The sequence below is a fragment of the Centroberyx affinis genome, unplaced genomic scaffold (assembly GCF_046629955.1).
Source record: "Centroberyx affinis isolate AG114_WGS23_722 - 3 ecotype Tasmania unplaced genomic scaffold, CSIRO-AGI_Caff_v1 ptg001705l_1, whole genome shotgun sequence".
NCBI lineage: Eukaryota > Metazoa > Chordata > Actinopteri > Beryciformes > Berycidae > Centroberyx > Centroberyx affinis.
Window position 1 is genome coordinate 60,001 of NW_027280118.1, and position 9,830 is coordinate 69,830.

Sequence of the window (9,830 nt, forward strand, 5' to 3'; positions counted from 1 at the left end):
TCTCTTTAGCAACATGCTCAAATGCCCCAAAACAGCATCTTTATGGTGCTCTAAAGAACCTTTAAGAATGTATTAAAGTCCCAAACCAGCATATCTTTAAGAACAGCAGGGGTTCTTTATTCTGATAAAGTAATAATCTGCAGCTTTTTCACAAGCAAATGTCCGTTTTCTACTCTCTATCACCGCTTGATATTTAGTCATTCACCCTAAAGCCAGTTCATGAAATCATGTACATTTGCTGTTCTTAACACCCAGCGTCAGGTAGGACATTCCAAGGAAAAATCCTCTGGCACACAGGAAGTGATGCATTATGGGCTTTCCTGCAGCCACAACAGTGGTTTGTTTGGAATAAACAGAAGAAGAACTGGGTAGTTAGCAAGAGCAGCGATAGCCATCGTGGCTGATCAGATAAAGAAAAGAGAGTCTCCTACAGAAACTCAAACTTCAACAAAAAATCCAAGGAAAAAGAAAACTGATTAATCTCTCGGAGGAAGGCAAGCTGCGAAAAAGGAAAGCGACCGTCTCTGAGCCAAAACTAGAGAGAACCGCCGTTGCCTTCTTTGCCGACATTGCAACACTCCAAGATGAGAAGGGACAATAAGGAGTGATGCAGGTGTGAGTCCTTTTTTTTTGGCCTGGTAGCTTTCGCTAATAGAGAGAATTAGTCTACATTGAATGCCTTTATTATTCTGTTGGGCCAGTGCCTATATTGAGTGTAAAACACCAAAGCAATGATTATCACTTTAACAAATCAGAGGCTTTTTGAGTCATTGCTGTTATAAAACCACTATGCTAGAAAGAATCCTCCTTTTTCTGTGTAGGAAAAGCAATAAGGGAGTAAAAGATAAGCCTAGCTGCATTGCAATTCATTTCTCAATTGCAACATTCATCAAAAAGCACTGCAGCATGCCTTTTCATCAAGTCTGTGCAGCCGTACAGCATATCAAGATTCCTACAGAAGATAAATATGCTGTCACAGATCCATGCATGTGTTGCTGCTGTCAAACCAACACACACAGACACACACACTAAGATTCATAACAGAAGGACATGTCAGCACATCACATTACACACAGATGGTTATTGGACAGACTACAAATATGGCAGCTACATCAGAAGCTTGATCTCTCCTTTTAAGGGAGGCACCCAGTTTCTGGGAGACTGGCCCGTTGGTCAACTTAGTCATTACGTGAGAAATCGTCCATGTGCATCCTGATAAAATCATCCCCATTAGATCATTTGCTTCGATGCTTCATGCTAACACTTAAACATACACTGTGTTGCGTAATAGGAGGCAATAGCATTACTCAAATTAAGAAGACTGACCTTTTAGTCATAAAAAGTTGTTGTGTTTTTTTATTAAATGGCCTGTAGATTCATAAATTCTAAAAAAAAATAAAAATTATTAATTCACTATAGCTGATGTAGCCAGGATTATTTCTGGAACTATTTCAGGTGAGCAACCACGTATTCATCCACTGCGTAGTGATTTTTCGCTGTACAGAGTCTTGCATCACCCAACACACTCACATCCTGTGGAAACTGGGAAAGTAGTCCCTGGCAGTTCAAAACAGTATATTATTTTTATTTCATATTTTGGGTAAATTCTACCTGTCTCCTTCACTAAATTGCCAGACTTAGACACATATCATTTTAAATTACTTACCATTTATCTTTAAAGCTTCAAAAATAACTCAACTAAAGTGTTAGCATGGAGCAGCAGAGCGAATGATCTAACTGGGATACATGGGTGATTTTGGTGTAATGAGTAACTCCGATGGGTCAATCTCCCAAAAACACAGTGTATTCCTTTAAGAAACAACTGGTGAGAATAGCAGCACTGAAGCTAATAGAGAGACTGGAGGCAGAGAGAGGGAACAGAGAGAGAGAGAGAGAGACAGAGAGAGCAAGAGAGAGAGCGAGAGAGAGAGAGAGAGCAAGAGAGAGAGAGAGATGTATAGGTGTCCTCTTCCTAGTCCTGGGTGTGTTAAGCAGTGAGGAATGCTCTCAGGTGTCAGTGCTCAGAACTGAATGAACACCTATTCACTGCAATACACAGACACACACACACACACACACACACACGCAAACACACACACACATACACAGAAATATGCATGCACACAAACACACACAATAGACGCCAAACACCACTAGACAGTTTGGGATAGAATCAAGTCCTTTTATACCCATGTTATCAGCTGACAACTTTAATCTGTGCTGGCATTTAACTAACACACACACACACGCACACAGACATATCAGTGTGTGTGTGTGTGTGTGTGTGTGTGTGTGTGTGTGTGTGTGTGTGTGTGTTTGAAGGAGGGGGGGTAGCTTCTAAATATGGTGGGAAACTGCCACCCACACCACTCCCATTCAACCCCAGCTCCATTTACAAAAGGTATTCAGTCTAGGAGGAGAGACCTGCTCTCTCTCTCTTGCTCTCTCTCTCTCTCTCTCTCTCTCTCTCTCTAACACACACACACAGTGGAGTACCTTATTGCAAGAGCAGAGAGAGAGAGAGAGAGAGAGAGAGAGAGAGAGAGAGAGAGAGGTGGAGTGGAGAATGGGAGATGCAGAGAAGAAGGGGGGAGGGGAGAAAGAAAGAGGGGTGGAGAGGAAGGCAAAGAGGAATGCTGGGCTTGTGCTTACTTTGAAGGGAGCATGAGCACACACACATACACACACACACACACACACACACACACACAGTTGGGAGAGACAGAGAGGGGCTTTATAAAAGATGGAACCTCTTAGGGTTCCCACGTCGGCCAGCAGCTTTCTGCACATATGCAGCCAGTGTGTGTGTGTGTGTGTGTGTGTGTGTGTGTGTGTGTGTGTGTGTGTTAGTAAAGGCAGTAAATGTCTGTTGGAAGAGCGAGAGAGAGAGGGAGCTGAGGAAGATAGAAAGAGAGGGACAGAAGTGATAGGGTTCACATGAACTGGTTATTCTGAAAGGAAATTCAGAGTTTGAGCTTATGCTTCAGTTTGTCTGTATGCATTTGGCTTGTACATGTGTGTGTGTGCGTGCAGACACTCGTGCGTGCCCGTCACCATGCAACGCCTTTGTGTGTGCACGCCTCAGTGTGTGTGTGCACATGAGTGTGCGCATGAGTGTGTGTGTGGTTGAAGTCGTCTTGCCCTGTAATTGCAGTAATGATATGTCATCCACGAAGAAGAACTCCGAACGGGTGGAGTGGAATGCAATGAACACACACAAGCACACACCCACGTGTGTACACACACACACACACACACACACAGACTCCACTTGCGAACCATGTAGGAACAAGCTCCGCTAAACTCAGAGAATTGAGGGCTTTAGGGCGCCCTTTTTTTCAAACAGATGAGATCTAACACCTCAAGGTGCTACATGTAATGATGAGTGCTTTAACCAAACAGCTGCCTATGGCTCTAATTTCCCTTTTAGCAAGTTCTCTTTCTTCAACACCATTTCAAAAGTTTTAATCAGGCCATGTTACCTCAATGCCACAACATACAGTTTGCTATACCACTGCCATCATTCTGTCTACAGTATCATATGATATGATTATGACTAGGTGAAGTTCACAAATCAATATTACAGTTTCATGACTACAACATTGTTCTGCTTAACCACTCAGTGCCTCAAGGAAACGTAAGAACAATTACCTTCAACAAAACAAAGGCATCTTTGTTTATATTTCATAATCACATCTTTATGACAGTTTTTTGGCATTTAGCTGACGCTCTTATCCAGAGTAACCTACAATAAATGAGCAGGTAAGGGTTCAGTGTCTTGACACAGGGCTGCTGATGGACACAACTTGATTGTTGCAGTGACTGAAATTGTGATCATCTGGTTACAGGACGGTCTGTTGCACTATAGGCCAACCATATATACCATGCCATATTGGGAGTATCATATAGCACAAGTCACAAGATGAACATATCAGTGCACACCCAATGTAAAAAAAAAAGGAAATCAATTGAAACTGATAGTATACTGATAGTATAACAATTGTACAAGTCCAGGTATCAGTCCTCTAGTATCAATCTTCAAAAAAGGTGAGAGGTAAGGTTTTTTTAATCTCGATTTATCCACGCTATCTTCAGCAACGCCCTACTTCATATACATATAGCTCCACAGATTCATACTCGCAAGCTGTCCAGTACAACCAGTCTTCTACTGTTGGCCACTGATCAGTTCCACTGGAGCGGTTGTGGGGTGAAGTGTCTTGCTCAAGGGCACCTCAATAACAACTGTTGAGGGAAGGGAGCGAGTTACTCGTTCACCTTATATGTCCAGATTTTCCCAAACTGTCCGGAATTCAAACCAGCAGCCCCACAGAGTCAAAACCCCATTTCTCTAACCCCTAGGCTTCTGCCATCCTTATCACCCCTCAATCTCAGTTTTGAAAGTTTTGTAATTTCGACGCCCCGCATTCCCAGAGTATTTCTGCACTTTTACAGAATGCAAATGAGCCTCCAAGGTTACACTGCGGTCGGTTTCCTGCATTGTACACGTAACTCAAGGCAGATGAGCAGCTGTGAAAAATCTCCTACAGCTCGTCTTAGGAAATGCAAAAAAAAAAAAAAAAAACTAAACATCTTGGCGTCAATGTCTGATGAAATCATGCGCTGTCACTCTGCATTTAATTCATCCAAAGTCAGGTGGCGTAAAAACAGCAACGTGTAACTGTAATTTCTTGAGCCTCTTTTCAAAAGACTCCTTGGCTCTATATTCTTTCTGTTTCATTTTCTCTCTCTCCCTCCTTCTCTCTGTCTTTTTTGCTCTGAATGCCAGGCATTCTGCAGATCGTTGTGTGCAGCCGGAGCGTCGACAAGTCAGGACTCAGCCCGGTAAACGACAGGCTCAGCACTTCTCTCTCTCTTGCTCTCCCCCCCCTCCCTCCATCCATCCCTCGCTCTGCACCCACAAAATGAGCACCTTGGGCTCATTTTGTGCCTTTCTCCCCTCTCATCCTCCCATCCATCCATCCATCCATCCATGCGTTCCTCTCATCAGGCCTGGTTTCCAGGAACACAGGCCAGAAACGGATGACCCAGTGACTTAAAGCCAGCCTTTGTTCTCTCTCTCTCTCTCTCTCTCTCTCTCTCTCGCTCTCTTTCTCTCTCACTCACTCTCATTTCAGCTTGACATTATACTGGCATGACAAGTAATTCTTATGTTGCCAAAGCTTACATAAATCATGATAACTCTACTGTCTCTCTCTCTCTCGACACGCAGGCAACGTCCGATTAAATGCAAACAACATTAATTGCATAAAAAGGCACCACAGAGATTCCCATGCCTTTTTCTTTAAACCCCCTCCCTCCCCTTCTTTCTTTTACTTTCTCCATTAACACATGCAGAACACGCTTGCACATAAAAAAAAACTCTCAAATCTTTGATCAGATTGTTTCCACACTATAAAGCAGCGCCTTAGGGAAAGTCTATCCACATGTATAGCATTCAAACTTTTCCAGGGAACCGAATAAGTAGCTCAGCCAAAGAGTCCAGGATCTGACTCTATTGCCATCCACTTCCTGGAAAAACCCCGCCCTCCTCGCATTCCACTGCCCTGTCAAAACACAGCTCCCCTCTCCCATTGGCTGATGGGAGTCCGTCGGCTGCCTTATTGGCTGTCGCCGAGGCAAAGGGCGGGAGGAAGTAAAAGCAGAGCTCAAAGGAGCAGCGGCTCATTCCCAGGGAGCGACTACGGTTACATAACGGTGCACACACACACACACACACACACACACACACACACACACACACACACAGGACCAGGACAACTCCCTCAACACACAGCAGAACACAAAACAGGGTCACAGAGAAAGAGAGGTGAAGAGACAGTAGAGGGAGTGAAGAGAAAGAAAAGGAGAAAGAGAGTAAGAGGAGAGGGAGAAAAGTCGAGAAGGGGGGAGGGAAGAGAGGTAGGGAGGGAGGGAGGGGTAAGCAAGGCATCGGTTTTCCTTGTGAACAAAATTAAGAGGAAACTGCTATTTTACACGCAGGTCAGGAGCTGTGGGAGAGTACCTCCAGTGTGTGTGTGTGTGTGTGACTGAGTAAGTGAGAGAGAAAGAGAGAGGGAGAGAGAAAGGTTAATTGCTGTGTGGTGGAGGATCACCTGCATCAAACCCTTAGCGGAAATGCAGTGGACCGAACAGGAGTGCTGTGCCAAGAGTACAGTACACCTACACACACACACACACACACACACACACACACACACACACACGCACACAAACACACACACACACACACACACAGACACACAAACACGCACACACACGACTGACACATCCCTTTATTTTTGTGAAAAAGGCAATTTGGTGTTATTAAATCAATATTATCTATCCTGTCGTCTGTGTGCAGCCTGGAGTCTGATTTGACAGGAAGGCAATGAGCATGCTGGCGGGATGGAGGGGGGGGAGAGAAGGGAAAGGGGGAGAAGGGAGAGAGGAGAAAGTGGAGAGGAGACAAGAGTGGAGGAGAGAGGAGGGGGCCGGAGGCTGAGTGTGCGTGAAGAGAAATGTGTGGAATTCTAATTGTGTTATTGCTCCAGAACAAACATTAGTCCTGCCTCTCATACCACAGACAGTGTGTGTGTGTGTGTGTGTGTGTGTGTGTGAGAGAGCGAGTGAGAGAGAGAGAGAGAGAGAGAGATCGAAAGAGAGGGAAAGAGAGAGAGAGAGATAAAATTGAACGAGTCTGGCAAATTGAGAGTCAAGCACAGCAAGCTTGGAGCGTGCTCTCCACTTCTCCCTGGCTGTTTGTGCAGGGAAAGCATTTTAATCAGCGCTGTGCAGCACTGCTGAGGCTGCTGGGAGCTCTGTGTTAGCCGTTAGCTTCACATTAGCATGGCTAGCTCCAGCAGATGTGTGCATCTGCCAACGAGCCCTCCCTCCTGCAGCTGTACGGCTGTGGGTTGGCGGTGTGTGTGTGTGCATGTGTGTGTGTGTGTGTGTGTGTGTGTGTGTGTGTGCATGTGTGTGTTTGTGGTTGGGCAGGGGGCCAGCAGGCAGTAAACCCACAGTAGAGGCCCTGACAGCCCAATCCCTGCCACGTAGCCACGTAGCGGCTAACTCCAGAGGAGAGGAGAGGAGAGGAGGAAAAGGAGGAAAAGGAGGAAAAGGAGGAGGAAAGAGAACAGGAAGGGAAAGCATAAGAAAACTGCAGTGTATGAGAAAGAGAAGAGGCGAACAGAAGGGAGAAAGTTAAGGGTGTAAAATAATGTGGGTCATTGTGTGGGAGTGAGAGTATAAACAGAGGCAACGCAACAGTCAAACACAGAGAGACAAAGTGACTTTGTGATACCGTTTATCCCAGTTAGAGGCACTGTCGTTTTCACCAGCTACATCAGCCAAGACCGCCAAACTCTCTCTTTCTCTCTCCTCCTCTCTCTCTCTCTCTGCGCTCTCCTTTGATTTACAGATGTCTGTGGCCGGGTCCCACGAACTGGTGACCACACACACCAAAAAAAACGTTTACAGACACACACACACACAAAAGCTTACACACACAACTTACACAGGCCACAGCCCCCCCCAAACATCATCATCATCATCGTCATAACTAACATCACTGTCTTCATCATGACCATTTTCATCATCATCATCATTATTACTGTCGATACCATCATTGTCATCTCCATCATCATCTTCATGACTGGTTTTCCCAACACCATATTATCATCATCATCATGCTAAATCCCTTGAAGAAAATGTTGTATTTTGTTGGTGTTTGTGTGTGTTTAATAGAGAGGAAGTGGCTATTCTCCCACAGGCACATGAACATGACTCACTCTTCTTCATGGCAGTGCTTCCAGATTTTTCTTCTCCTTTTTTCCTTTTCTCCCCCCTCCTCCCATCCTCTCCCCCCTCCTCCTCCTCCTCCTCCTCCTCCTCCTGCTCCTGCCCCACCACAGTCTTTCCTCCACCAGATCCAGAGAGGCTGGGGCCTGAGCGCTCTGCAGCCCAGAGAGAAGCACTGAGCCTGGGGAGAGCTCACAGCAAACGCCTCCCTAACACCCTGGATCTCTGAGGCTCAGTCTGGCCACACACACACTCACAGAGGCTGGTTCATAAGCTAGACTGAGAACTGAGCTGGGCTGACTGGTGGATAGCTAGTATGAGGGGCTGTGTAGATACACACAGGCCATCTGGGTACAGCTAACTTGCTAACAATGTTACCTGCTTCTCTTCATGCCTACTCAACATCTTGTGTTTTAATAATGTAATAATAATAATGTGACACTTTGTTGATGCCAAAGGAAAACTGTCTTTTCATTTATTCGGGTAGGGATTCTGTGTCTTGCTCCGGGACACTTCAGCAGGATGGGTTCTTGGACTTGGACATGGGGGTTTGAACTCAGGTTGCCTGGTTTGAAGTGTCTGGTCTGCCTTCTCACTACGCCACCCTGCTGCCCTACATTTTTTCCTAGTTTTTGTCTGCTTAGCCCGACCTCTCTGTATACTTTATAAAATAATGGGCCATAAGGACGGATCAGTTTCCATTCAGGAAAGATGCACAGACAGAATTGCACATCAGGGACTCTTAAACAGCAGCGCAAAGGACGGTTTATGGCCTGGGCTGCTGGCACAGCACCATACATTGCCCTGATGTTTATTATGCATTATGTGATATTAAACACTTTCAAGTGTGCATGCCAGGCATGAGGCATTGCTTTGTTTGTGCCGTGCAAGCTAGCACAGAGAAACAAGAGGTCGAGTGGCTCAGCAGAAGTGTTTTTTTAACTTCCAGTGTCAAAAGTGTCAATATTGCAGTCAATATTGCCAACAATTCTGAACAAAGTATGTGGCATTATCCATGTCAGTTAGAAGTGGGTTTGTTGTTCTGAGTAAGCAGGCAGTTAGCCAACAATACTAGAAAACATTAACTTAGCATAAAGTATGGCTGTTTGTTCCATTTGTGTAATGTTACTTTGGATATTGCCAACGATACTGACATTGTATAACATAAATAGCGATATAAGGTTAACCATAGTAGCCTACTCAGTGATATGCGGTTAACCATAGTGCAGTGTCATCACCTTGTTAAAAATTCACTCTCAGCCTCTCAAGGCCCATTACAATATTCTAGTGGTCTTATCACATGGTGACCCAACAGAAACAGTCCCACAGCCCATTTTGGGTCCCCCACCATAGTTTAGGCAACTGGCTTGGAAGATGCAGGCAGGCGGAGAAACAGAAAAACAAATGGCACGCTGGGTGTCAGGTAATCAGAAAGTCAGACAGGCACAGACCGACAAACAGGCAGGCAGTTTGTCAGGCAGACAGACACATAAACAAGCTGTCACTGAAACAGGCAGACAGACAGACAGACAGAGGCGGATAGGGAGCAGAGTCAGACAGTTTTTCTTTTTTAATATTATTGTCGGCTCCAGAGATACATATTATTTCCAAGTCATTTCTCCTCCTGTCACCATGGAGATAGCAGGAGTGACTGAAGTAGACTGGTGAACTAAAGTCAGGTTCAAACACTCTCTCACCCTCACTGGGTCTTTGTCGCTCTCTCTCACACTCACACACACTCACACACCAAATGATGTGTGCTGTGGGTTTGTGGCATGCATTACACATGCATCTATGAAGACTTTCATTTATATCCCAGACACGATATTATCCTAGACTGACATTATACAGCGCCAGCTCTGCGTTCGCTCTCCAACCTCAGCTCATCCCCATTCATCTCTCCTCTATTTGTCCTCACCCACCTATCTCCTCCCCCTCTATCTATCCTTCATCTCTGTGTTATGTGGTTGATACCGCGTAATACGGCCCTTCAGCGTAAATACAGCACCTTGCCAGTTGCACAGGATCCT